The sequence below is a fragment of the Magnolia sinica genome, chromosome 7 (genome assembly GCF_029962835.1).
Source record: "Magnolia sinica isolate HGM2019 chromosome 7, MsV1, whole genome shotgun sequence".
NCBI classification, from domain to species: Eukaryota; Viridiplantae; Streptophyta; class Magnoliopsida; order Magnoliales; family Magnoliaceae; genus Magnolia; species Magnolia sinica.
The window spans coordinates 50,420,270-50,446,284 of record NC_080579.1 but is presented as its reverse complement, the minus strand read 5'-3'; the positions used below and the strand labels follow the sequence as shown (position 1 = coordinate 50,446,284).

General features: G+C 36.1%; 1 long non-coding RNA gene and 1 pseudogene across 1 annotated transcript; one reads left to right on the top strand and one right to left on the bottom strand.

Annotated features, from left to right (window-relative positions):
- LOC131250627 (uncharacterized) lies at positions 1-22,249 on the top strand (annotated as a pseudogene).
- Positions 22,250-25,154: 2,905 nt separating this feature from the next.
- On the bottom strand, positions 25,155-25,753 carry LOC131252065 (uncharacterized). The gene is made up of 2 exons (XR_009174141.1): positions 25,551-25,753; positions 25,155-25,459 (listed from the first exon to the last, which is right to left on the bottom strand). It is a non-coding gene; the product is annotated as an uncharacterized LOC131252065 (long non-coding RNA).
- Between the last annotated feature and the right edge of the window lie 262 nt (positions 25,754-26,015).

Genomic DNA, 26,015 nt, shown 5'->3' with positions numbered 1-26,015 from the left:
ATGACACCAGGTGGGAGATCAGGTCGCTCGCGCACTGGATCTACCCCTTCCACCCATGATGCGATGGAGACAGCATCAACATCACATGCTGTATCACAGGCGTCTGATCTATCGGTTGCACATACACTAGGCACTGCATGTAAGTTTTGATATATATTTCCTTTAGTGACTTCTGTTTATGTTTAGACTTCCATATTTCTTTTGCGATAGCATCGTCGACCAGCAGACGAGGACGTGGACCCACACGTGGGTTAGTTTTAGAGCGACTTACGCATGAGGGTAGGGTGACGGTAGAGTTCCCACAAGATTGCCTTAGACCTGTTAGGGACAATGTCAGGTTGTTTACATCGGAGGTCGGTGTCCTATACCAATCTTTGATCCCCGCCACCATCACCCATTGGGTAGATGTGATAGATGATGTGCAGCAGCTCACCCGTCAATGCCTTACGGTAAATTTTAGTAAATTAAATTTTCTTTTGTGAAAGTTCATTTACGATTAAGTTATTTTCTTAATAAGTTTATTGCCTTAATCTATTATTTACGAAACTGCATGATAAATTTGTCTTAGATTTGAGTGTTCCATACATTTCCCATGCCGTCAATGACATGGTTAGGGAGCTGTTCAAGGAGTACCGGGAGAGTTATACCAGCGGTACAAGCAGTGCAGGACCCACAATGAGGCCATACTGTCCACACCACTGCACGTGACTATGGACTATTGGCGGATACTCTACGAGAGATTTTCATCTGAGGCTTTTTAGGTAATATTTACATATTTATGATATATCAACGTAACACTTAAATTCGCAATTAATAATAATGTATTATGAATAATTTGTTCAGAAGAGGAGCAAAATAATACGAACAGGGAAAGGTTATAAGTGAACCATGTAGTTGGTTAAAACTCATTTGTACAACATCGTTACGACATGGTAATAGATTACTGGTGATTATTAAGTTAATATATTCTTTCCATGCATATATATGAACTCTATTGTCCTTTCAATTGTGCATCAAGATTCTATCACCAGCCAGGAGCTTGGACCAGTAAACCTCTACAGAGGGACTCACTGTCAGCAGGCGACAGGATCTTGGGTTCATCTTAGAGCCAGCGAGAATTGTGTAAAAATCCTTATATTGTAAATTTTAATTACATTGATTTATAATAATGTCATTCATTATGAAAATTCATGTTTTCATTACAAGCAACGATGGACACCATATGCAGTCAGCCCACTCCCAATGGTAGTCAGCGGAGTGAGCCAGATATCCTGAGCAAGGTACTTGGCACCCGTTCTGGATACGTGCGTGGGCTTGGCCATGGTGCCAAGATCATGACACCTGCTAGAGCTACCTCCAGTTGATCCGTCGCTAGGGAGAGTGCCCTACGCTGAGCTGATATGGTAGAAAGAGAGGTTCAATAGCTACGGGTCGTCGTCGACGATATCAAAGAGTAGCTGGAGACACTACAAGAATTCTACTATTACCTACGAAAAACTTCATAGGCAAATGATATAATTTCGAAGGCAAAAAGTTTTACCTACGAAAAAATGCATCGGTAAATTCGTAGGTAAAAGACCGTGGGTAAATGTTTTTACCGACGAAAAATTTCATCGTCGTTAATGGGTAAGACTTTTACGTACGAAATTTTTCGGAGGTAAAAACTTTGTTAAGACTCTTACCTACGACATTTTTTATAGGTAAAAACTGTGTTAAGACTTTTACCTATGAAAGCTTTCGTAGCTAAAAACTTTGTTAAGACTTTTACCTACAAAATTATTAGTAGGTAAAAACTGTGTTAAGACTTTTATTTACAAATCTATTCATAAGTGAAAACTGTGTTAAGACTTTTCCCTATGAAAGTTTTCGTAGCTAATACCTGTGTTAATACTCTTTTACCTACGAAATTTTTTGGTAGGCACAAACTGTGTTAAAACTTTTACCTATGAAATTGTTCATAGGTACACACTACAAGAAACAAGATTTTTACTGACGAAACTTTTACCGACGAACTTTTAATTTCGTAGGTAAAAGTCTACTTTTACCGACGAAAATTGTAATTTCGTAGGTAAAAGAAAACTTTTACCAATGTAAATTTTCATTGGAAATGGTTTTTTTTTTTTTTGAAAAAAAGAAATTCGAAAAATTTACTTTTACCAACGAAATTTGATTTTCGTAGGTAAGTGTTTTTCCTGACGGACATGAACCGTCGGCAAAAATCTGGTAAGAAGTAATTACCAACTAAATCTATCTTCGTTGGTAAAAGTGTTTTTCCCGATGGACATGACACATTGGCACAAATCTGATACAATGTTAGTACCGATGAAATACAGTTTTGTTGGTAAATGTGTTTTTTACCGACGGACATCAACTGTCGGCAAAAATCCGATACATTGTTATGACCAACAAAAACCACTTGTCGTCGGTAATAGTGTTTTAGCCAATGGACTTGATGCGTCGAAAAAAATCTGATAGGCTGTTAATACCGACGAACACCGTTGTCGTAGGTAAAATTGTTTTTCCCGACAGACATCAACCGTCGGCATAACTCCCGTACTACTTTCCTCAGGTGTTGGTAATATTTCTTTTCACCGATGAACTAAAACAGTCGGGAAAAGGTTCCCGCCGATGACCAAAGATTCCTACCACTACTAAAAGCATGACAGTTTTACCGACGAACTAAAGCCGTTGGGTAAAGGTTCCCGCCAAAGCTTGTCAGTTTTACCGACGAACTAAAACCGTCGGAAAAAGGTTCCCGCCAGAGCATGTCAGTTTTATCGATGAACTAAAACTGTCGGGAAAAGGTTCCCACGGATTCCCGCCTCGACTGAAAGCATGTCAGTTTTACCGACAAATTAGAACCGTCGAGAAAAGGTTCCTGCCAAAGCATGTTAGTTTTGCTGATGAACTAAAACCATCGAGAAAAGGTTCCCGCCAAGGACCAAAGATTACCGCCTTGACCAATAGCATGATAGTTTTTCCAACGCACTAAAACCTTCGGTAAAAGGTTCCCACCATGAACCAAAAACACGAAGCGAAAAGTGCTTTTACTAACGATGAATTTCTTAGGTAAAAATAAATATTAAATTTTTTCCCAACAATAGATAACCGTCGCTAATTGTTTTTTCCGACAAACAGAAGCCATCGGTAATAATCCTCTGTTTTTCTGTACTTGTATATGGTTTTTATATCATATGATGGAAATTGTTTTGTTTTTGATATTTAAAAAGTAATATTTAAATGATTTGTAATATCACATGAAAAAAATATTGAGAAGTTTAAAATTTTAACGATATTTGAGAAAATTTTTTAATATAAAATGATGCTTTTAAAGAAAAGAAAATCGGCATTTTGGAATTATTGAGAAAAAAATTTAAAATATGAGAGAATATTTTGAAAATTTGAAAATAAAAATTCAGAATTTGTATTTAATTTTTTTTTAAAGAAATAATTTATAATAAAAATGTTATTTTGTTAAAATGTTTTCAAAAATATACATTTTATAAAAGAATGCTATTTTTAAATGGAAATTGAAATTTATGTTTGAAAAAAATTACTAAATTATTAGGCACATTCACTAATTGTAGCTTTAACCGTTTTTGGACAATCTAATCAGTCTAGATTAAAGAGTAAATAACTTCAAATGTTTAAATCATATTTCACTAAAATTGTTGATCAATCTTGTATGCCCAATATCTTTTTCATATGTAACCTGATCGGGACGAATAACTAGTGAAATTGAGTATTGATCAGAAATATAGAGTGAATGGACTAGACAAGTAAAATGAGGCAAATATTTTGGTCAAAGTTGTGACCCAATTTTATTTACCTCGTGAGAACCTAAGTGTTGATGTAAGTTTTGTGGGCCCCATCATAATGTGTGTCGAACATCAACACCGTGAATTTAATGTGTCCCCTTCAGGTTATGAGATATGTAAAAAATCATCCGCATACGAAACTCAGGTGGGCTATGCCATCTAAAAGCATGTGAAGACATTCTAAAAAATATAAAAGAACGTGGTGGGGCCCACGTGAGTTTTGGATGCAGATAAAACTTGGTCTGACCCCTCATCCAAGTGGGACACACATAATGAGTGGGTTGGATATCTGAATCACATTTAGGCAAACCTAATATATGATTATGAAAGGAAACCCTTCTCCACTCCATTTAGGTGATTTACTAATTACCCTGAGTTAACTTTGTGTGGGTCTACCATTAATTATTTATTTTATCCACTCCGTTCATCCATGTTAATGGATGATTTGGGGTCTAAAGAACAAAAAGGAATCATGTCCAAAACTTAAGTGGACCACACTACAAGAAATAGTGTGAATGAACCTCTACCATTGAAAAATTCTTGGAGGCCATAGAAGTTTTGGATCAAGCCGATGTTTTTGTTTTCTTTCATTCATATCTTTTTGATATTATGAACAGGTTGGATGACAAATAAACATTACTGTGGGCCCAAGGAAGGTATCAACGGTGGAAATCATTATTTCACATTGTTTCGTGTGGCATGGTCCACTTGAGTTTTGGATTTACCAAAAATTTGGGATCAACCCACACCGTTCATCCATTTTTCGAGATCATTTTAGAGAATTATCCAAAAAATTAATCATATCCAAAGATTAAATGGACCGCACCATAAATAAGGGGAACAGATTGGCTACTTCTCCTGACACTAGCCAATGGCTAGTGGTTGGTGCTTATGGGCCCCACCATGATGTATGTGTTTAATCCATGCCGTCCATCTATTTTTAAAGATCATTTTACGACATGAGACCAAAAATGAGGTATATCCCAATCTGAAATGGACCACATTACAAGAAATAGTGTTGAATGAGCATCAACTATTAAAAACATTTCAGGGGCCATAAAAGTTATGAATTGAGATGATTTTTGTTTTCCCCCTTCATCTAGGCCTGTATGACCTAATAAACAGATTGGATGCCAAATAAACGGTACAGTAGACCTTACAAGGATTTTAATGATGGATATCCAATCATTATAGTTTTCATGTGGTGTGGTCCACCTGATATTTTTATACCTGTCATTTTTCAGCCCACCATGATGTATGTTTTATATCCACACCTTCCATCCATTTGGAGAGATCATTTTAGGGCAATATCCAAGAACGAGTTAAATCCAAAGCTCTAGTGGACCCCAGCACAGAAAACAGTGGGACAATGACGCCCACCATAAAAAACTTCTAAAGGCAACAAAAGTTTTATATGAAGATGATATTTGTGTTTTCTCATATTTCATGTATTTTTTAACTTTTGAACAAGTTAGATTTCAAATAAACATTACGATGGGCCTTAAGATTGTTTCAACGGTGGAAATCACTATCCCCGATGTTTTCTATGGTGAGGTCCACTACAAATTTTTATCTGCCTCATTCTTTGGCTCATGACTTAAAATGATATCTCAAAATGGATGGACGGTGTGAATATAACAAATATATCATAGTGGGGCCCACAAAACTTGGTGACGTCACTGACCATAGGGCGTCAAAGAGACGCCCTATGTCAGCGACGGAAATGGATTGGCTACTCCTCTTGCCACCAGCAATTGGGTGGTGGTCGGTGCTCTGTGGGCCTCACCATGATTTATGTATTTCATCCATTCCATCCATCTACTTTTACAAATCATTTTATAGTATGAAAGAAAAAATGAGGTATATCTCAATCTCAAGTGGACCACGTTACAGGAAACAGTGTTGAATGAATGTTGAACATTAAAAATGTTTTGGGGGCGATAAAAGTTTTGGATCAAGCCGATATTTATTGTTTCCCTTCATCTGTGTCTGTAATACCTAATCAACATATTGGATGTCAAATAAACAGTACAGTGGGCCTTAGGAATATATTAATGGTGGATATCCAATCATTATTTTTTTTTCCTGTGGTGTGGTCCACCTAAGATTTGTATCCCTATCATTTTTTGTATAAAGCCCTAAAATTCTCTGTAAAAATGGATGAACAGAATGGATGAAACACATACATCATGGTGGGGCCCACAGAGCACCAACCACCAGCCACAGGGTTAGTGTCGGGGGAGTAACCAATTCGTCTCGGACGCAGATTTCCTGCGAAAGCCTTTCGCAGGAAGTTCCAGCGCAAGGATTCTAGGTGTGGCCCGTTGTGATGTTTGTGAGAAATCAAAGCCGTCCATCTATTTTTCGACCTCATTTTAAGATATTCTACCAAAAATGAGTAGGATCTGAAACTCAAGTGGACCATAAGAGATGAAACAGTGGAGAAAGGAATGCCTACCTTTGAAACCTTCCTAGGCTCTACCTTGCTGTTTATATGCCATCTAAACCGTTTATAAGGTCATTCTCACTTAGATAAAGTGAAAAAACCAAAAAAAAATTATATCGTCAAAAACTTTTATGGACATAAATATTTCAACGGTGATCACTAAATCTCCACTGTTTCCTCTCGTGTGGCCCATTTGATTTTCTGATCCTCCTCGATTTTGGTCCTATGTCATAAAATAAGCTTAAAAAATAGATAGAGGGGTTAGACTTCACACAAACAAATAAGTAGGACCCACACATAATCTTGCGCAGAACTTCCTGCGAAAGACTTCGCAGGAAATCCGCGTCCGTCCGTCTTCGTCAGCGACTCCTCACATCCTCTCTATATCTCTCAGTCCTATCTCTCTCACGCATCCTTTCTCTCTCTCTCTATCTCTCTCGGCCCTCTCTCTCACGCATCCTCTCCCTCCTTTGTCTCTCTATATCTCTCTTCCTCTCTCTCGGAACTCTCTCGGGCAGACCATTGCTGAACGCCCTACCCACGCCGTGAGGGGTAGGAATTTGGGGACCGTGAGGTATATCTCTGTCTCTCTCTCTCACTCTCAATCTTTCTCAATCTTAATACCGATTTAGGGATTTGGGGATTTGGAGATTTAGGGATTTAGGGGTTTGGGGATTTGGGGATTCCCGTTCTAAAAATTTGCCCATTTTACGATTCTCATATTTAAGATGGGTTGGAAGATTTTTGGAACTACATTCTCTTCCAACCATTATATTGTTGAAAAGAATAAAAAAGCCTCTGCTCTCCTAATAACTCTTTCCCAGTATCCAAACAAAAGAACTGGATTTCTAAGAACTTTTTTAGTACCAAAACATGTAAGCAGAATCCCTTTCATTTGGAAATTCTAGACACATATTCATGACTCCTAAGATTCAAGAAATCCATACAACCTCTTATATTTTAATCGTCACAGGCATGTCTGATCAAAATGCATAATTCTCTACATGGAAAGTTGGTTGTTTGTTGAAAACTTGGAGTGTTTATGTTCATGTGTATGTTTTTAGAGGAATATACTATGCAGGACGCTGCCTATTAATTTTATATTCAGCTCCCTCCTCACAGTGATCAGATCTCTTGTTATTGTGGGCCACCACATGGACAGGCCATATCTCACAAAGCAGGGGGATTGAACTCTGGTTCATTGTATCAGTTGCCTGCAAAAAGAACAGTTAGAGCAACAGTCCAAATTCACCAAGGAAAAAAGAAAAGAAAAGAAAGAGTTGTCCTATCACTGTTTCAACCATAGCTTATCCACTTGGTGGATCACTAAGATCAATACCCCCAATCAGCATAAACGTTTGCCATAAGTGTTGCAAGGAGAGCTGCATTGAACTTTTATTCAGCAATCTGCTTATTAGCATTCCTATAGTTTTAGCAGCTAGATGTGTTCTGGACGACATAGTATACAATGCACGGTGCGACAGTGAGTACAGTATGCTCAAGTTTTTAGTTTGTACAAGTGGGTCCCAATGGTTCCATGATCCAAACCACTAATATGATTGGACCCGCTTTGGATGATGCAACACAAATATACCATATGAGTTAATCATGTCTGGTTTGTCATCCAGCAAATAGACATTTAAGAAAGAAAAAGAAGCAACATCATATTTAACCAAAGAAAGCTAGATGTTTGGTAGCTAGAAGCATTCAATCTGAGGAATTGTTTGTCTAAACCAAGGCCCATCCTACCATCGACTGAGATCTCGCTGAACATGGGCCCCACTTGTACAAGTTGAAAACCCAAACATGCCATAGAAAGCCTCAAGCCAAGCATTATATATACCTCAGTTTATAAACAAAAAGCCAAAAATAAGCAAACTTAACTACACCTTGTTAATACAACAAATCCATCTTTGAGTGCCTTTAGATATACAACATCCTTAAAAACATAATGCAGCAGAACTCGAAGTCGACAACAACACTACATTCTTTTTTACTTGTGCATTAATACGTGATTTTGGATTTCTACTCTTACACTATTAGTAGAAAATCCAAAAACAGTTAAATGATATTCATGTGGATTTGAAAGAACTGTTTTGTTTTTTCCTAATACAACACAAAACATCCCCATTTGTTAACTTAGGAAAGTTATCCTTAATTTGTTCTTCTTTTTTTGTTTTTTTTTTTTTTACAAATTTTAATTTATTTTTATTTTTTCATATTTTTCAATTTTTTTTTTATTTTCAAAAAAAACAAAACAACAAATATGTTGTCGCATATGCAATTGCACATGATCACATATGCAATTCAATAAAGTTGCTTGTCACAAATAAAAAAATTTCTTATTTATTGTAATGTGATTAAACCACATTATCACAGACTACATTTAATGTAGCAATGTTGCCAATGTCGACGATGAAGAATTCAAAGAGCTTCATAGATTTGGAGTAGTTATCCTAAGGAAGACAATGATCAACCTCATCATGTCTTTCCTTGAGTTAAATTTCAAGAAATAGATTCGGAGTAGATATTTTCTTTTAAGAATCGAATGACCGTTTTATTTATAGTTTCACTATAGTTGATGGAACCATTGAAATCCTTCCATACTTTTAGAAGCTCTCGAAAATCTTAGATATTCATAATCTTGTTATTCCTTTTCTTTTGTAATTCAATATAGCAGTGTTGTTCGCCTTTTTGTACTTCCCAAGGTTCTGTCTCAGCTTTTCAAAGACCATTGCTAGTTAATAAATAATTTATTTACTACACATGCATATGATTCCCTTTTTATCTGATGCTCAATAATTTATCTAAAAACCAATAGTAATTTAACAAAAAGACAGGACTTTTGGAAAGGGGGAAAAAAAAGAAAAAAAAAATCTTAGTTGTCTTCGAGTCAACCAGCTCACATTCATCTACCAAGCTTCATTCATTCTAGACTAAATTCAAATGAAGGAGAAACAATGGTATTAAATAAACTATATAGTTAATGCAGAGATCGGTCTTGTATTTGTTTTTTTAAATAGAAATATGATTGCTAGGAGTAGGAAAGAGAATTTGGTTTTAAAGATGTATTTAGGAGGCAGACGGTCATGTGAACAGACTTGCAGCGGGTGACTGGATTGGAGCTAGTCATCTCCGATGCAATGCCTCTGTTGTATCTGAGCCCTTGTCAGCCCTCTCTGTATTTATGTTTCTCTTTCTTTAAAATAAAATCATCACTGATGTTTGGGAGAATGTCCTTTCATCTGCTATTGGAATGCAGGTTGTATAGGCACCTCCTCATTGTAACTTTCTCTGTTTGAGGTCCCACCTCCTCATTGTAAGTACTAGCAAATTTCTAGATGTAGCAAGTCTTATAGTTCCCCTGAAAACCAAACTTTTACAGGTTCATCTTTCAGATGTTTTTAAAGAAGTTCCATCTTTGCCTTGAATTTGTTCGCTGTTTGTTAACTTTGGGCTGCACTGAGTTTGTTTTCTTCTAAGTTCTTCCAAGCAGTCTCATCTGTCATTATGCATTTTCTAGTGAAACTTTTATGTAATTGTGTTAAAATGCAAACCTTTCTACAATTACAACCATGCTTTGAGAATCTCACCTAAATCTCTCTTTTCTCTATTGAATTTGTAAGTGCTATACTTTATATCCCTGTTTGTTGTCAAATTTGTAGTGCCAAAATCACTATTATACTCTGTTATATATAACTTGCATAAGTGAAGCTCTCTCAAGGATCAACATACATGAACAAGCTAAGCTCACATCAAGCAAAGCTCTCAAGTACAAGACTCAAGATCTTGAATGACTCAAGATCTTGAATGCAAGAACTGCTCACAAGACTCAAGCTGAAAAGAAAAAGAAAGTACAAGGCAAGACTCAAGCTGAACTCAAGACTCAAGTTGAAACTCAAGCCACTTTCATGATTGAGCTACTTCAAGGTTTAGTCTACATCAAGACTTCAAGGCTCATTCTTCATGGTCTCTTGTTTCAATGTCCATACTTCTTGATTGAGGTTTGTTTGACCATAGGATGACCTTAGAAAGTAGGTCATTTCGGATACATAAGTCAAATGTTATTTTACATGTGATTGGTCTGTTCTTCGACCAGTCTTAGGTCTGCTTCGACTAGTCCTAGACTTGCTTCGACCAGTCTAAGAAAATCCTCGACCAGTCGTAAGTTTGTTACAAATTCCGGATAAAATCTGATCGCCTTCGACTAGTCCAGAGACTGCTCGACCGATCGTAGGAACAGTTTCGACATCGACTAGTCGTAGAATCTACGACTCGAAGTCCAGCGAAGGTTTACAGGACCTACGACCAGTCGAAGGAAACCTACGACCAGTCGTAGGTGACCTACGACCAGTCGTAGGAGGGCTACGACCAGTCGTAGAACGGTCAAAGCATATCCCGCCGGATTTTTCAAATATCTGTTAGAGCTTCGACTAGTCGTAGAGCACTCTAGACCAGTCGAAGACAAGATCTTTTCACCTATAAATAGTGCACGAATCTCAGAAGAAATCATCGATTTAATTATAGTATTCAAGCCAATCTTCGTCGAACTTCTGAGAGATAATTTTGTGCTCCATCTAAGCTAAGTGTGCTTATTTAATATCTTCTTTCCTTAGCTTTATTTTAATTGATTTTGTTTCTGTTATTCCAATCTGATTTGAAAAGAGGAATTGTTATTCCCTTTCTTTGGAATCAAAATCAATTAAGGCAAGCCCTGTTTGGTTTAATTTAAAATCAATTAGAACTAGAACCATTGTAATCGAGTCGACATTGAACTTGGACATTCAATCATCTACTTTGATTTGGTTCTACCGGGCTGCTACAACGAAGAAGATATTCGTATTTTACATATTGTAAATTCCTTTCTATTATTTTGGTTTCTTTCAAGATTTGCCTTAAAATCTTGTTATATTGGTTATCCGAGGAAAGCCAGAAAACTCAGAAGGAAGAGGGGGTTTTTAATTGTGTAAGCCCACATACAAAGACACAATTGTAAGGGTTTGGGTGAACCGGGAAAACCTATCTTTAGTGAACGCTAATATCCCGTGTGAGGATATTAGAGTGAGTAGCCAGGTGGCGTTTTTGTGTGGTTTGTTGGATAACAGGCTTGGTGAACACACAAAGCTAACCACTATAAATCCTTTGAGTTGTGGTTGATTGATTTATTCTTTTAATTGTTTTTATTCTTTTTGTGGGATGTATGTATGGTGGTGAATGTTGTAATTATTTCAAGCTTTGTGAGAATGTTGTAATAGCTTAGAATTTACTCTCTGCTATTCCTTTATAAGTTTGTTTTTCAATTTCATTTTGAAAGTTGTTCCCGCAAGGTTGCCCTGCCATTTTTATGGTGTATGGCTGTCGGTAGAACAATACAGCTTTAATTACCAGTTAGTTCTTCATCTTGGTTTTTGTCTTCCTCTTCGATTGGAGACTTGATACAAAGACCTGTCTAGAAATAAGGTTGTCCTACCATAAACGGTGTAAGGTTGTCCTTAGAATAACGTTTGTATCAACCTCTCAAGATCTGAATTTTGAGGTTGTTTTTCTTTCCTGCATTATTATTTAATTTGGCTATCATTTTCTTTATTATTCCGCTGTTATAAGTTTTTATTTGGCATTGTCCTATTCACCCCCTCTAGGACATATAGCTTGGCCTTTTCAAGTGGTATCAAAGCCTAATAGCTCCTTTTAATTCTTGGATTTAATTCTTCGATGATTATTAAAATCTAACTCTATAGGTCATTCCTACAAGTATACACAAAAGAAGACCAACTATGTTATTGGAAAGCCAGAATGAGGATCTTCCTCAAATCAATGGATGAAAATGTGTGGCAAGCCACAGTGACTGAATGGAATCCTCCTATCATGGAAGTTCCTGGGGTTGATGGTTCAAAGTCTATGAAAACCACACCATATTACCAATGGACCACCCTTCATGAGAAAAGTGAGAGTAGTGCAAATGCTAAATCGATGCAATTACTTGCGCACTATCACCTGATGAGTTCAAATGCAAAGCAAGCCTGAGATATATTACAAATGACACACGAGGGTACTACAATTGACAAAAAATCCTCCTCATCACCAGATTTGAAGAAATTCATATGGAGGAAAATGAGAGATGTTTATGGACTTTTACACTAGATTGAATGACATTGTAAACTCAATGTGGGGTCTTGGTGATAAAATCCCGAAAAGTAAGTAAAGTGTGTGCAAAATATTACGCTCACTTCCGGAGAACGGTTCAATTCTAAAGTAACCGCAATCCAGAAACTTCGGATATGGATAATATGAGGGTTGAAGAACTAGTTGGTTCTCTACAAACCTACGAGTACTAAAACTAAAATCCTCAAGAAAATTCTGATTCGAGAAGATGTATGGCTCTCCTAGGGTTGATTTTCGCATCGCTAAAATTGTTGTCAGAAGGGAATTAATTAAATGATATGGCTCTTGGGGCGATTTCAATCATGACGATCAAATGACGATTCAAACGAAAATCGATGTTACAAGTTACAAGTCAAGTTACAACTCTTATCTAATATGGGCACTTGAAGGTAAAAGGGACAAACCCAAACCGAGCTACGACTCTAAACTGATGAGCTTAGCCAAATTATGATAATTTTAGGCCATCTCACTATATAAGGAGCATGTCACAAACTACTCTAGCTCTTATGAAACCTAAATTCACATTTTAGTCTAATGGAAAAATATCTGATGAATAAAATGAAGTATAGTGCTGAAGATGAGTTCTGCCTCGATCCGGTTGGGCTACAATCTACCCTAAAAGTATACTCCTATGTTTGTTAAAGGAGTCCTCAAACTTAAAAAGGAAAAGTACTTATCAAGATTTTCTAAAATTCAAAAACTTTTCAAAACCTAGAAATAGCCATGTCAACTTTAATCGAATCGAAATCCACTAGCTGAAAAGATAGTTGATTTACTCAAGGAGCTATTAAAATCTAACTCTATAGGTCATTCCTACAAGTATACACAAAAAGAAGACCAACTATGTTCCTAAACCCAACCATTTATGAAATGGGTTCCTAAAGTCACCAGCTTGGTTGCTCACATTGCTTTCAAAGCAACAAGTCATTCAAAGTGGTACCTAGGCAGCAGTGGATGCTCCGGGCATATGACGGGTGACAAAGCCTTATTCACCGTCCCTGAAAGATATGGGTGATGGGTCACGCACATTTGGTGATGGAAGCAATGCAAGATTTTAGGCCAAGGTACGGTTATTCAACTTTTTAATCTTCCCGTGTTTAAAAATGTTTTATATGTTGAAGGCCTAAGCACAACTTGCTTAGTATATCACAAATATGTGATAATAACCATAATGTTCGGTTTTCTAATCAAAGTTGTGAGATATTAAATAATAAGGGTTCTGTAACTTGAACTGGACGTAGAACGTCTGACAAGTGCTATACTAAGAGTGAATCGAGCTCATCTAATCAAACCTGTTACATGGTCCATACAGCCGAGACTGACTTATCGCACAAACGTCTTCGACATGTACATTCTCGAAAATTATATCGATTGAGCAAACGAGAACTTGTAAGAGGTTTACCCAAACTTCAGAAATTAGATATATGTGGTGAGTGCCCGATAGGCAAACAAACAAAGAACTCACACAAAAAGGTGAATTCAAATACCACATCAAGACCACTCGAACTTCTCCACATGGATCCGATAGGACCTACCAGAACAACAGAAAGTCGAGGTGGGAAAAAGTACATCTTGGTAATAGTTGATGACTTTACCGATTCACTTGGGTAGTCTTCTTAAGGGATAAATCGAAAACCTGAAGAAGTAAGAAAAGTTCTCAAAAGGATTCAAACTGAAAAATCCTCTCAAATCAAGTAAGATTCGTAGTGATCATGGATCCGAATTTGAGAATAGCAATTTTGAGAAGTTCTATACCGACTCAAGGAATATTACATGAATTCTCTACTCCCAAAACTCCTCAACAAAATGGAATTGTAGAAAGGAAGAATAGGGTGCTTCAAGAAATGGCTAATGTCATGTTGAATAGCATGAAGCTCTCTAAAAATCTTTGGGCTTAAGCAGTCAACACAGCTTGCTATATTAACCGAGTCTACACAAAAAAAGATAATAATAAGACGGCTTACGAATTGTGGTTCAATAAAAAGCCTCCTGTTAAATACTTTCGAGTTTTTTGGCAGGAAGTGCTATATTTTACGTGATCGTGAAAATTTGGGAAAGTTCGATACGAAGAGTGATGAAGGTATTTTTCTAGGATACTCTTTAAACAGTCGAGCTTATAGGGTCCTGAACAAAAGGACTGGTGTGATTCAAGAATCCATCAATGTTGTCATTGATGATCATTTAAACACACCAACTTCTAATTTAGATAATGATGAAATACTAATCATTAATAAACCTGATACTTCATCGAATCAAACTGATTCTGAGTTGAGGACTGTTAAAGATCATCCAACTACACAAATTCTTGGAAACCCTCTCACCGGTGTTTGCACCCATAGACAACTTGAGGATATATGTAATTATGTATGTTTTACATCCCAAATTGAACCATCTAACGTAAAAGAAGCGCTTACGGATGAGAAAACTGGATTGTTGCGATGCAAGATGAACTTAACCAATTCATAAGAAATGATGTTTGGTATCTCATCAAGACCTAAAGATAAACACATCATTGGAACAAAATGGATTTTCAAAAATAAGTCTCATGATGGGAAATATAATAGAAACAAGGCTAGACTGGTGGTACAAGGTTATACTCAAATTGAAGGGAATTGATTTCGATGAAACCTTTGCACAAGTAGCACGTCTTGAATCTATCGGACTATTTATATCCATTGCATGTTTTAAAAAGATAAAGATCTATCGATGGATGTGAAAAGTGCTTTTCTAAATGGCGATTTACATGAAGAAGTCTATGTTGAGCAGCCAATGGGATTTGAAGATTCCAAAAATACTGATTATGTGTATCGGCTTAAAAGGCACTTTATGGATTAAAACAAGCACCTAGGGCATGGTATGAGAAACTAACGAAATTTCTTTTAACTCATAATTTTCAAATGGGATCTGTTGATAAAACTCTGTTTGTTAAAAAACAAAATGATCATATCTTAATGGTACAGATTTATGTTGATGATATCATTTATGGATCAACTTGTACTAACTTGACTACTGAGTTTGCAGATTTGATGAAATCACAGTTTGAAATGAGCATGGTTGGGGAATTGACTTATTTCCTTGGATTGCAAGTAAAGCAACAATCTGAAGGAATATTCATTTCTCAATCTAAGTATGCCTTGAATCTAATTAAGAAATTTAGATTTGAGAATGGCAAGAATTTCGATACTCCTATGAGTACTACCCTGAAACTATCAAAAGACTCGAATGGTAAAAATGTTGACTCAAAACTTTATCGGAGTATGATTGGTAGTTTGTTATATTTAACTGCTAGTAGACCTGATATTTCTCTAAGTGTTGGTATTTGCGCAAGATATCAATCTGATCCAAAAGAATCTCACTTGATTGCTGTCAAGCGAATTATTAGATATGTCGCAAGTACTGTAAATCTCAGTCTCTGGTATCCTCATGAAACCAATGTTCAATTAGCTGGGTACTCGGATGCTGACTGGGCTGGTAATCTAGATGATAGAAAATCAACCAGTGGTGGTTGTTTTTTCATTGGAAATTGTCTAGTTTCCTGGTTTAGTAAGAAACAAAATTCTATATCACTTTCAACAGCTGAAGCTGAGTATATTGCTGGTAATGCATGTACATAGTTTGTTTGGATGCAACGAATGCTAAGTGATTATGGAATTAAACAGGATTCTATGTTATTACATTGTGATAATTCCAGTGCGATAAATATTTCAAAAAATCCTATTCAGCATTCTCGTACTAAGCACATTGACATTAGATTTCATTATATAAGGGAATTAGTAGAAGAAAAAGTTATATCTCTAGAATATATTCCTACTGAAGATCAACGTGCTGATATTTTCACAAAACCTCTTGATAAAAGCAGGTTCAAAAAGATGAAATTTGATCTTGGCATGTGCATTTTAAACTGATAATTTATGCCTTCTTGTATATTATTGTATATATTTGCTAGATTAAATTTCAATTTTTGTGTATATTGCAAGATATTGAATTTTTGGGGTTTGTACGACCAGTCGTGAGTATACACGACCAGTCGTACTACGACCGGTCGTAGATACCCACGACCAGTCGTGGAGCACGGGTTTCACTTCAAATGGTATCTATGCTATCTCAAATGGTACTCAGATTTGTTTGCCTTCCTTAATCTGTCATTTCATTCTTTAGTTTCGCCTCCATCCTGGTCATAGTGACATTCCATTTGCATACTTTATGACTGTATTGGCTACTCATATGTTAGTCGATATGCCTGTTGATGAAGCACCAATCCATCATCTGATCTTCAACAATACAAATATTAATAAGATGAAGTTGGATCTGCTTCCTGAACAAGGTGGTGGTGTTGATGGTGGTCCTGAAGAAGCTGGTGTTGATATTAATATGGATGATATTTTTGAGGAACTGGATTCTGACTTTGCTAATGATCCAGATTTTGTACCATCTGATGTTGATGCACGTCTGAATCTAATCAAGAGATTTGGACATTAGAAGGTAGAGTTGAGGATATAAATGTTAAGTTGGAAAACATGTCTGTTGCTCATGATTTGTAATTCAAATACATGCGCAAATACCTAAGGCGCTTGAACAAAGGCATGCACCAACTTGATCCTTCTATTCCTGCTCCATCTTCAAGTTCTAATTCTGACTAGTTTCTATGAGACTTTTGGGTTGTAATAACTTTATTTCTTTGCTCTTGTTTGCTTGAGTTTGAGTTGGATTCTATGCTGGATGTTTGTTCTTAATGTAATATTTATGCTGGATATCTGTGATGCTATCTTGAGTATCTCTATGACTCTTTTGCTATACTCTATTTCCTCCTCATGTTTACTCTCATTCCTTTATTTAGTTCTCCTTTGTCATCTTGTGACAAAAAGGGGGAGAATGGTTTGTTGTTAATGTGATTGTGAGTTTGTTGTTAATGTGATTGTGAGAGGAGTAGCATTGGTTATGTTACTCAGGGGGAGTGGGGTGTCAAGAAGAATATATGTTTGATCTTGTTTCTTGTTGAATGTTGAAACTGGTTGAATGTTAAATGTTGATTTGCATGTATTAACCAGTTGTTTTACTTTTGTTTGGTTATGTGTTTTGTCACTAATTTGACAAAGGGGGAGATTGTAAGTGCTATACTTTATATCCTTGTTTGTTGTCAAATTTGTAGTGCCAAAATCACTATTATACTCTGTTATATATAACTTGCATAAGTGAAGCTCTCTCAAGGATCAACATACATGAACAAGCTAAGCTCACATCAAGCAAAGCTCTCAAGTACAAGTCTCAAGATCTTGAATGACTCAAGATCTTGAATGCAAGAACTGCTCACAAGACTCAAGCTGAAAAGAAAAAGAAAGTACAAGGCAAGACTCAAGCTGAACTCAAGACTCAAGTTGAAACTCAAGCCACTTTCATGATTGAGCTACCTCAAGGTTTAGTCTACATCAAGACTTCAAGGCTCATTCTTCATGGTCTCTTGTTTCAATGTCCATACTTCTTGATTGAGGTTTGTTTGACCATAGGATGACCTTAGAAAGTAGGTCATTTCGGATACATAAGTCGAATGTTATTTTACATGTGATTGGTCTGTTTCGACTAGTCTAGGTCTTTTTCGACTAGTCCTAGACTTGCTTCAACCAGTCTAAGATCCTCGATCAATCGTAAGTTTGTTACAAATTCGGATAAAATCATTAGCCTTCGACTAGTCCCTGAACTGCTCGACCAAGGAACAAGTGTTTACGCATCTTCGACATCGTAGAATCTACGACTCAAGTCCAAATGGTCTTTGCAGGACCTACGACTGGCGAAGGAAACCTACGATCGTCAGGTGACCTACGACCTCGTAGGAGGGCTACGACTATCGTAGAACGGTCAAAGCATATCCCGCCGGATTTTTCAAATATCTTAGAGCTTCGACTAGTCGTAGAGCACTCTAGACCAGTCGAAGACGATCTTTTCACTTATAAATAGAGCACGAATCTCAAGAAATCATCGATTTAATTATAGTATTCAAGCCAATCTTCGTCGAACTTCCGAGAGATAATTTTGTGCTCCATCTAAGCTAAGTGTGCTTATTTAATATCTTCTTTCCTTAGCTTTATTTTAATTGATTTTGTTTCGTATATTCCAATCTGATTTGAAAAGAGGAATTGTTATTCCCTTTCTTTGGAATCAAAATCAATTAAGGCAAGCCCTATTTGGTTTAATTTAAAATCAATTAGAACTAGAACCATTGTAATCGAGTGGACATTGAACTTGGACATTCAATCATCTACTTTGATTTGGTTCTACCGGCTGCTACAACGAAGGAGATATTCAGGTATTTTACATATTGTAAATTCCTTTCTATTATTTTGGTTTCTTTCAAGATTTGCCAAAAAAATCTTGTTATATTGGTTATCTGAGGAAAGCCAGGAAAACTCAGAAGTGGGGGTTTTTTAATTGTGTAAGCCCACATACAAAGACACAATTGTAAGGGTTTTGGGTGAACCTGGGAAAACCTATCTTTAGTGAACGCTAATATCCCTTGTGTGAGGATATTAGGAGTGGAGTAGCTTTTTGTGTGGCTGTTGGATAACAGTTGGTGAACACACAGGCGAACCACTATAAATCCTTTGAGTTGTGGTTGATTGATTTATTCTTTTAATTGTTTTTATTCTTTTTGTGGGATGTATGTATGGTGGTGAATGTTGTAATTATTTCAAGCTTTGTGAGAATGTTGTAATAGCTTAGAATTTACTTTCTGCTATTCCTTTATAAGTTTGTTTTTCAATTTCATTTTGAAAGTTGTTCCAGCAAGGTTGCCCTGCCATTTTTATGGTGTATGGCTGTCCCTAGAACAATACATCTTTAATTACAAGTTATTTCAATTCAGTTCATATTTGTTTTTGTATTCCTCTTCGATTTGAGACTTGATACAAAGACCTTTCTAGAAATAAGGTTGTCCTACCATAAACTCTGTTTTTGGTGTAAGGTTGTCCTTAGAATAACGTTTGCATCAACCTCTCAAGATCTGAATTTTGAGGTTGTTTTTCTTTCCTGCATTATTATTTAATTTGGCTATCATTTTCTTTATTATTCTGCTGTTATAAGTTTTTATTTGGCATTGTCCTATTCACCCCCCCTCTAGGACATATAGCTTGGCCTTTTCAGAATTTCTTACTTATTTGTAGGTCCTTATGGTTCATGAAGACATCTCCCATGTATAGCTTGAATTGATTCCCATGATTCAGGAAATACTTACTCAATGGATTATTCTCCACTTGGTGGGAACAACACCATCTGAGTCACCACTTTTGGAGGATTTTAGCTCTCGCCTTTCGTCATTGTGCATTGGTAACTACATGTTATGCTTCTTGTACAGCTGGAGCATTTTTCTCTTAGTTCTCAGTTTCCTCCGCTCCATAACTTAAATCACCTAATAGACAATTTGAAATTATTAGAGCCTATTAGCTGAGACAATTTCTATGCAAGTACCTATTAACCTTGTCATTTTTTTAGGTTCTTTTTTTAGGTTTGTTTGTTGCATTAATAAAATTTTGATTTGTGGTGTAAATGGACTTTCTTGGATGCTGGGTTCTGCTTTATCGGTTATTTGCTTGAGGAGGAAGATCTCTTTTTCCTTATGAGGTACCATAAGAAACTTCTTTTGCCTTTATACAAAGCACAAAATGTATCCTTCTTGTTGCTGAAGTGGGGGTCAAATTGGGTTAGGTCTGGAACCTTTATTGCAGTACGTATGGACAAAACTAGACAAAACTCGGGTTCAACTTCCGAATTTGAACTGTTGTGGCATATTTCTGCATATGGTATTGTTCAAAAGTTAAGAGAACTTTTAATCATCACATGTGGCATATTTTTGCATATGGTATTGTCAGATTTCTTAACTCAGCTCCTTGTTAAATCTTACAAATTTCTGTTACTACTAAGAATACTATACTCAGAAAGTTGTGCAGGGTTTTTTTTTTTTTTTTTTTTTGGTTGTATTTATTAAATAGGTATGAGATGAGTTGCACTAGTAGGAGCCTCACCTACTTTGAATTGGGTGTGTATGGATGCTATCGAATATTGTTGCAATTAAAATATACTAAAGTGGAAATAAGCAAAAGTACCTGGCAATCATATTCAAGGACTTGGCTTCCAGTTGCAACTATGCCACTTTCAAGTCAGATTGGAAAGGAATATGGTTCCAGTTTGAGGCTAACTTCTTCATTAAAATCATTAGGGAACACCATTAGCTTAATTGTACATACAAACATGGGTTTTTTTTTCCTTCTTAAATCTTATTTTCATAAATGTTGTACTTCAATTTTTAAAGACAGCTGGAAACATATTCTCATGTGTCTCTAGTGTTTGTGGTTGATAGAAATTAAATGTAAAAGTTGATTTTTATTTTTCATTATTTGTTTTCCTTTAAGATTTACGTGTCCTTAGAGGGTGTGGAGCAAGAGAAGGTGGAAACTGTTTTCAAGCCTGTCTGTTGATATTAAATTCCATGACGTTCAAGGGAAGAATTACCGTTGTGCCATACTGAAGTTGAACAAGGAGATTGTGCTTGAGCAATAAAGGTGGTTGTTAAGCCCAACCGAGTCATTGTCACACTGTCTCAAGCTTTAAAAGGGAATTGGCTTGATTTGCACTTCAAAGAAGATAAGGTAAATGCCAATTTTTCATTTCCTCTGTCTTTGGATGATGAAAGAACATATGCATGGCATGGTAAAAAAAGGCAATGTTATATTATATGGCAATCTACATTACTGCTATCTAAGAAGTTAGCCTGTCTTTGGATGATGAAAACCAAAATTGATATTGTTTCGTGAATTATAGTTGAATGTATATGTCCACATGGGTACTTGGGTACCTTGGAGATTATCATCTTTGAACAGCTCTATACATTCTAACTTGTGTGGTTTTGTCTCGGAAATGGTTATAAGGTTTGTTTTATTATTTTGCAGTTGAAGCCAAATATGGATAAATAAAAGGATCCAATGGCTGGAATTATGGATTTGATGAAGGTAAGTCCTGTATCCATTCTTTTCTTAGGAAATGTCCTATGCCTCGGCCTAAACTAGCAGTTTTTGTTTGAGCCAACATTCTGTGCATATGAGTCCTAGCTTTTGTTGTGCCCCAATGTTGATTGGGTAAATACTGTGGAAACCAGATTAGGGAGAAGATCCTCGCCATCTATAATTGCTTTCCTACAAATGGATGATTAAAAACCGAAAAGCAGTTATGCTAGCATGAAATGAATTGTCTGGATCACTGAAAAGCAGGCCTCAAGTGTCAGGCGTGCTGACACAACTGAAAATTGCCCTTTTTTTCTATAGGTTGAGCATCATACATTACCTCCTTTTGTCAACCACCATGGATATCAAGGGGTTGCACATTCTGGATTAAGCTGAGAAAATGACCTGTTGCAGAACATGTATGAGGATGGAGATGATGACATGAAGTGGACGATTGCAAAAGCATGGACAGATGCAAGATTTGGGAAAACAGCTAACCCATTGCAGGGATACCAATGAAATTCCCTCAGCCTGATGATCAAATAGTAGAAGTAGGAGGTTTACCAGTAATGCATCTAGGAGTTTGATTATACTGAATGAGTGGTACACTTGAGAAAGCTACTCTAAGGGTGTCCTCAGATGTTGCTGCTGAAATTTAGCTACCAGATGAATTGCTTTCATTTAAGAAAAAACACCCATTTGAGCGACTAACTCAGATGTTGCTGCTGAAATTTAGCTACCAGATGAATTACTTTCATTTGAGAAAAAACTCCCATTTGAGCGACTAACTCATGGGTGGGCTTCATTTAATAAAATAAAAAGCTATTCACATGGTAGTGCATCTGCTGTAGTCCAAAATCCATGTTGGTTAATTCTCTTCAACTATCAATTATTTATTTATTTATTGTACACATTTGGCCTTGCTGATGATAGTACCAGCCTGATTTGCAGGTAATGACACATTGGTCCCCACCTGATGAGTGGCATGGATCTTGTTTGGATGTGTTACGTTTCTATCTCTAATTAGGGTAGCCTCTGCATTGCTTGCCAACCAAATAATCCCGATGCCCCTACTTAGGTGAGCCTTTGATATTGTGGACCCATTAGTGTGGAACAATCAGCTTTCCTCAGTGGGAGCAACTGGTCATAGAATCACTCGAACTTGTATCTATTAAAATCATAAAATGAAATTCGATATGTTTAAGAGCCTGTTTGCACACAACTGGTGTTGAACTGCAGATCAGTTGAATAGGATTAGAATTAGCTCCATCCATTCGTTTCAAGTGGGGAGATGAAAGAAAATTAGTAGGAGAACTGCTGGATTCTGCCAGCTTCCAGCTTCCATCCCTGAAAGTATTTAAGATGTGTGCACTGTCTCATATTTGAATCCCCTTTCCTGTGACAAATCTGAAAAACTTGGATTTTTTTATTTTTATTTTTTATTTTTAATCCCATATTCTATCATTCCTTACACACCTTCAAAATTTTAAATTTAGAGAAAATGAGGAGGTATGGCCAGAATTACCCCCTCAGTTCATGGAGATTGCCAGAGTGGATTAAAGGTAAAAGATGTCTTTTCTTTTGGTGTTAAACCAAAAAAATGGTAACACCTACTTAAGATTGGACTATTGGCAGCAACGAAAGCCTACTAAACAATGCAAGAATAACAAGGAAAGAAACTAACTATTAATAAAAACCCACTTAACTTCCACTAACGAGCTCAACAATGTATATCCATCCCAAGAAAATACAAGCAGGACTACATCTCCAACTCATCTATGAAAGGCTGAAAACCAATCACCATCGTTAAGGGCCTGCAGTTCTATAGATAGCAACTCATTTATTCCTGCAACAACTTGCTACAGCCTACAGCCAGGCAAAGGTGAAATTCCCTCAGTCTTCTTTTTCTTTTCTTCTTTTTTATTTTTTTGATGTATTCTATTTGTATCACTTGTATTCTTACATAATCGTTTGCGATGTGTATTTTCAGGTAGTAGAGTAAGATATGTGGGTCCACTAAATTCGCTTAACAATTGGATGAATGTAGTAAGTAGTAACTATGAGTTGGTTCGATCATGTTGCTCCATGGTGGTGCACTTTGACGCAACATTTTAGTCTCAAGTGTGATCCCAATTTACCTACCCATAGAAAAAAGGGGGAAGAAACTACTATTTGGTGGAATATACAATATATTAGAGTTTTCTCCTTGCTTTATTGGCATGGAGGGAGGGGCTGGAGCTGGCTAGACTTTGTGATATTAAGACATAATTTGAGTATTAAAAAATTACGAGTCTTAATGCTTTCTAAATGTCCAACTAAGTCTTAAAAATTGATATAACAGAAAATATTAATCCAAACATGAAAACATGACACAATAATTTCATGCTTTTATGTTTTATGTGGAGAATTCATCACTGTTGCCATGTGCAACATTTTACTTTTTTTTCTGAGTTACAGTTCATTTGCAGCAACATGGAGCACTTATGAAGTCTCCTGGTTCTTGGCGTCAACTTTGAGATGGTACGATGTAAGGTCATAGGATCCAGCTGCCTATTGTGTTTTCTAAGATGTTTATGTTTTGCTTATAATTTCAATTGATGCTACTGTTGATGATTGGAGCATCGTGATGCTTTTATGTGATTAGATTCCCATAGTTCACTATTTTTTCATGTTCAACTTAAATATAAAGAAATCGTTGCTTATTTTATATTTGCACTCAACGACACATACGTAAGAGCTATTGTTGAACATGGATGCTTTACTCTAGGAAAGCATTGATAGGTTGTCCCAACGACATATCCAGAATCCTCTGTTTCTCTCTGTTTTCTTTAGTTCTGCTCTTGAAAAAGAAAAAGCAAAAAAGAAAAAAGAAAAAAAAAGATGGTGGTGTTGTCCCAACCAGCATTAGATCAGATTAGTTTTGTAGAAAACCAGAATGCCTCAGGTCAAGGATGGATGTAGTTTGTGTTTGTTTGGAAAAATGGGAATGTGAATATAATGAAATATATTGTAACAAGTGTACAATAGGAAATTTTGCCTGAATTTGGGGGGGAAAAAAGAGACTTTTACCATGCAAATTTTCGTAGGTAAAAGTTTCATCGACATTTTAACCTACAAAATTGTTCGTAGGTAAAAGGTTCATTCACATTTTTTTTCATACGAATCATTTTGTAGGTAAGAAGTCTTAACACAGTATGTAGCTATTAGCTACGAAAACTATCGTAGGTAAAAGTCTTAGAAGAGTTCTCACACAAAGTTTTTAGCTATGAAAATGTTTGTAGGTAAAAGTCTTAACATAGTTTTTAACTAAGAAAAAGTTCATAAGTAAAAGTCTTACCATTGTCAACGAATCTTTGGCCACGGTGATTTACCAACGAAATTACTAATGAAATATTTCATAGGTAAAAATCTTTGCCTACAAAATAATATCATTTACCTACGAAAGTTTTCGTAGGTAAAAGTGAAAATTCTTGTAGTGACAAATGTTGACGAAACTTTTCATAGGTAAAAACTATATATTGTTCGTCAGCACTTGTAAGACTCTTTACCTATGAAATCTGATGTAGGTAAAAACTGTTGACGAAACTTGTACCTATGAAATGATTCGTAGGTAGAAAAATGTGAATGAACCTTTAGCTATGGTCAATATCCGTAGCTATTGCTTACATTTAAAAAAAAATTATAATCATTCATTTATTCAATTACCACCTGCATAATCATTCATTCATTCAATTACCATCATTCATTCAATTACAATCATTCATTCATTCAATAATGAATCAATTACAATTACAATTACAGTCCTTCATTCAATCAAAGGAAATCATGAAATAGTTTCAAAACAGCTTATTAGAACAATTAAGACACACCATTACTAGAACAACTGCTCAACCCAGTGTAGTCCAGTCATGGATCATGGTTCTCAAATTCTACTTTGAGTCTTAAAGAACATCCAATGAAAATAATGTATCAAATCCACTGTGACTTACTTCTTGTACTAAGCCTTGTGCCTTCATTAGATTACCAAGGTTGCTATGAGCATCAACCTGCCAATAAGGGGAAGATATGCAAATAGTAATTTCAATGCATCTACAAGAAAAGAAGGAAACTAAATGAAAAAACAGAACAAGGATTGACCAAGTGAGGGTTCAATGCAAGAGCCTGGCGACAACACTAGGCTACCTCATTAAGTCTTCCTTTCCTCATATATGCACTAGCTAAATTTGACCACACATCATAGAATTTGGGGCGAAGCTACAAATCTTAAAGAATAAACAATACATATATATATATATATATATATATATATATATATATATGAATGTATGTATATATATAAAACAAAAGGCAGATAAGAAAGGCGGTCTTGTCCTCTAGTTAGTGGTAAAGATCAACAAAAAAGGGAAACATCAGATTTTTTCATTTAAAAAAATGTCTCCATGTGAACTTTCATTACAACCATTTCTTTCCCACCAATGTGTCAAATGTGCAGAAGATCTGATCCATGTTTCTCTGGTTTACAAGTCCATTCACCATGAATCAAATTCAGCAACGAAAACTAAACAAAATAAAAGAAGTCTTTATCCCTGTCAAATGTTTTCA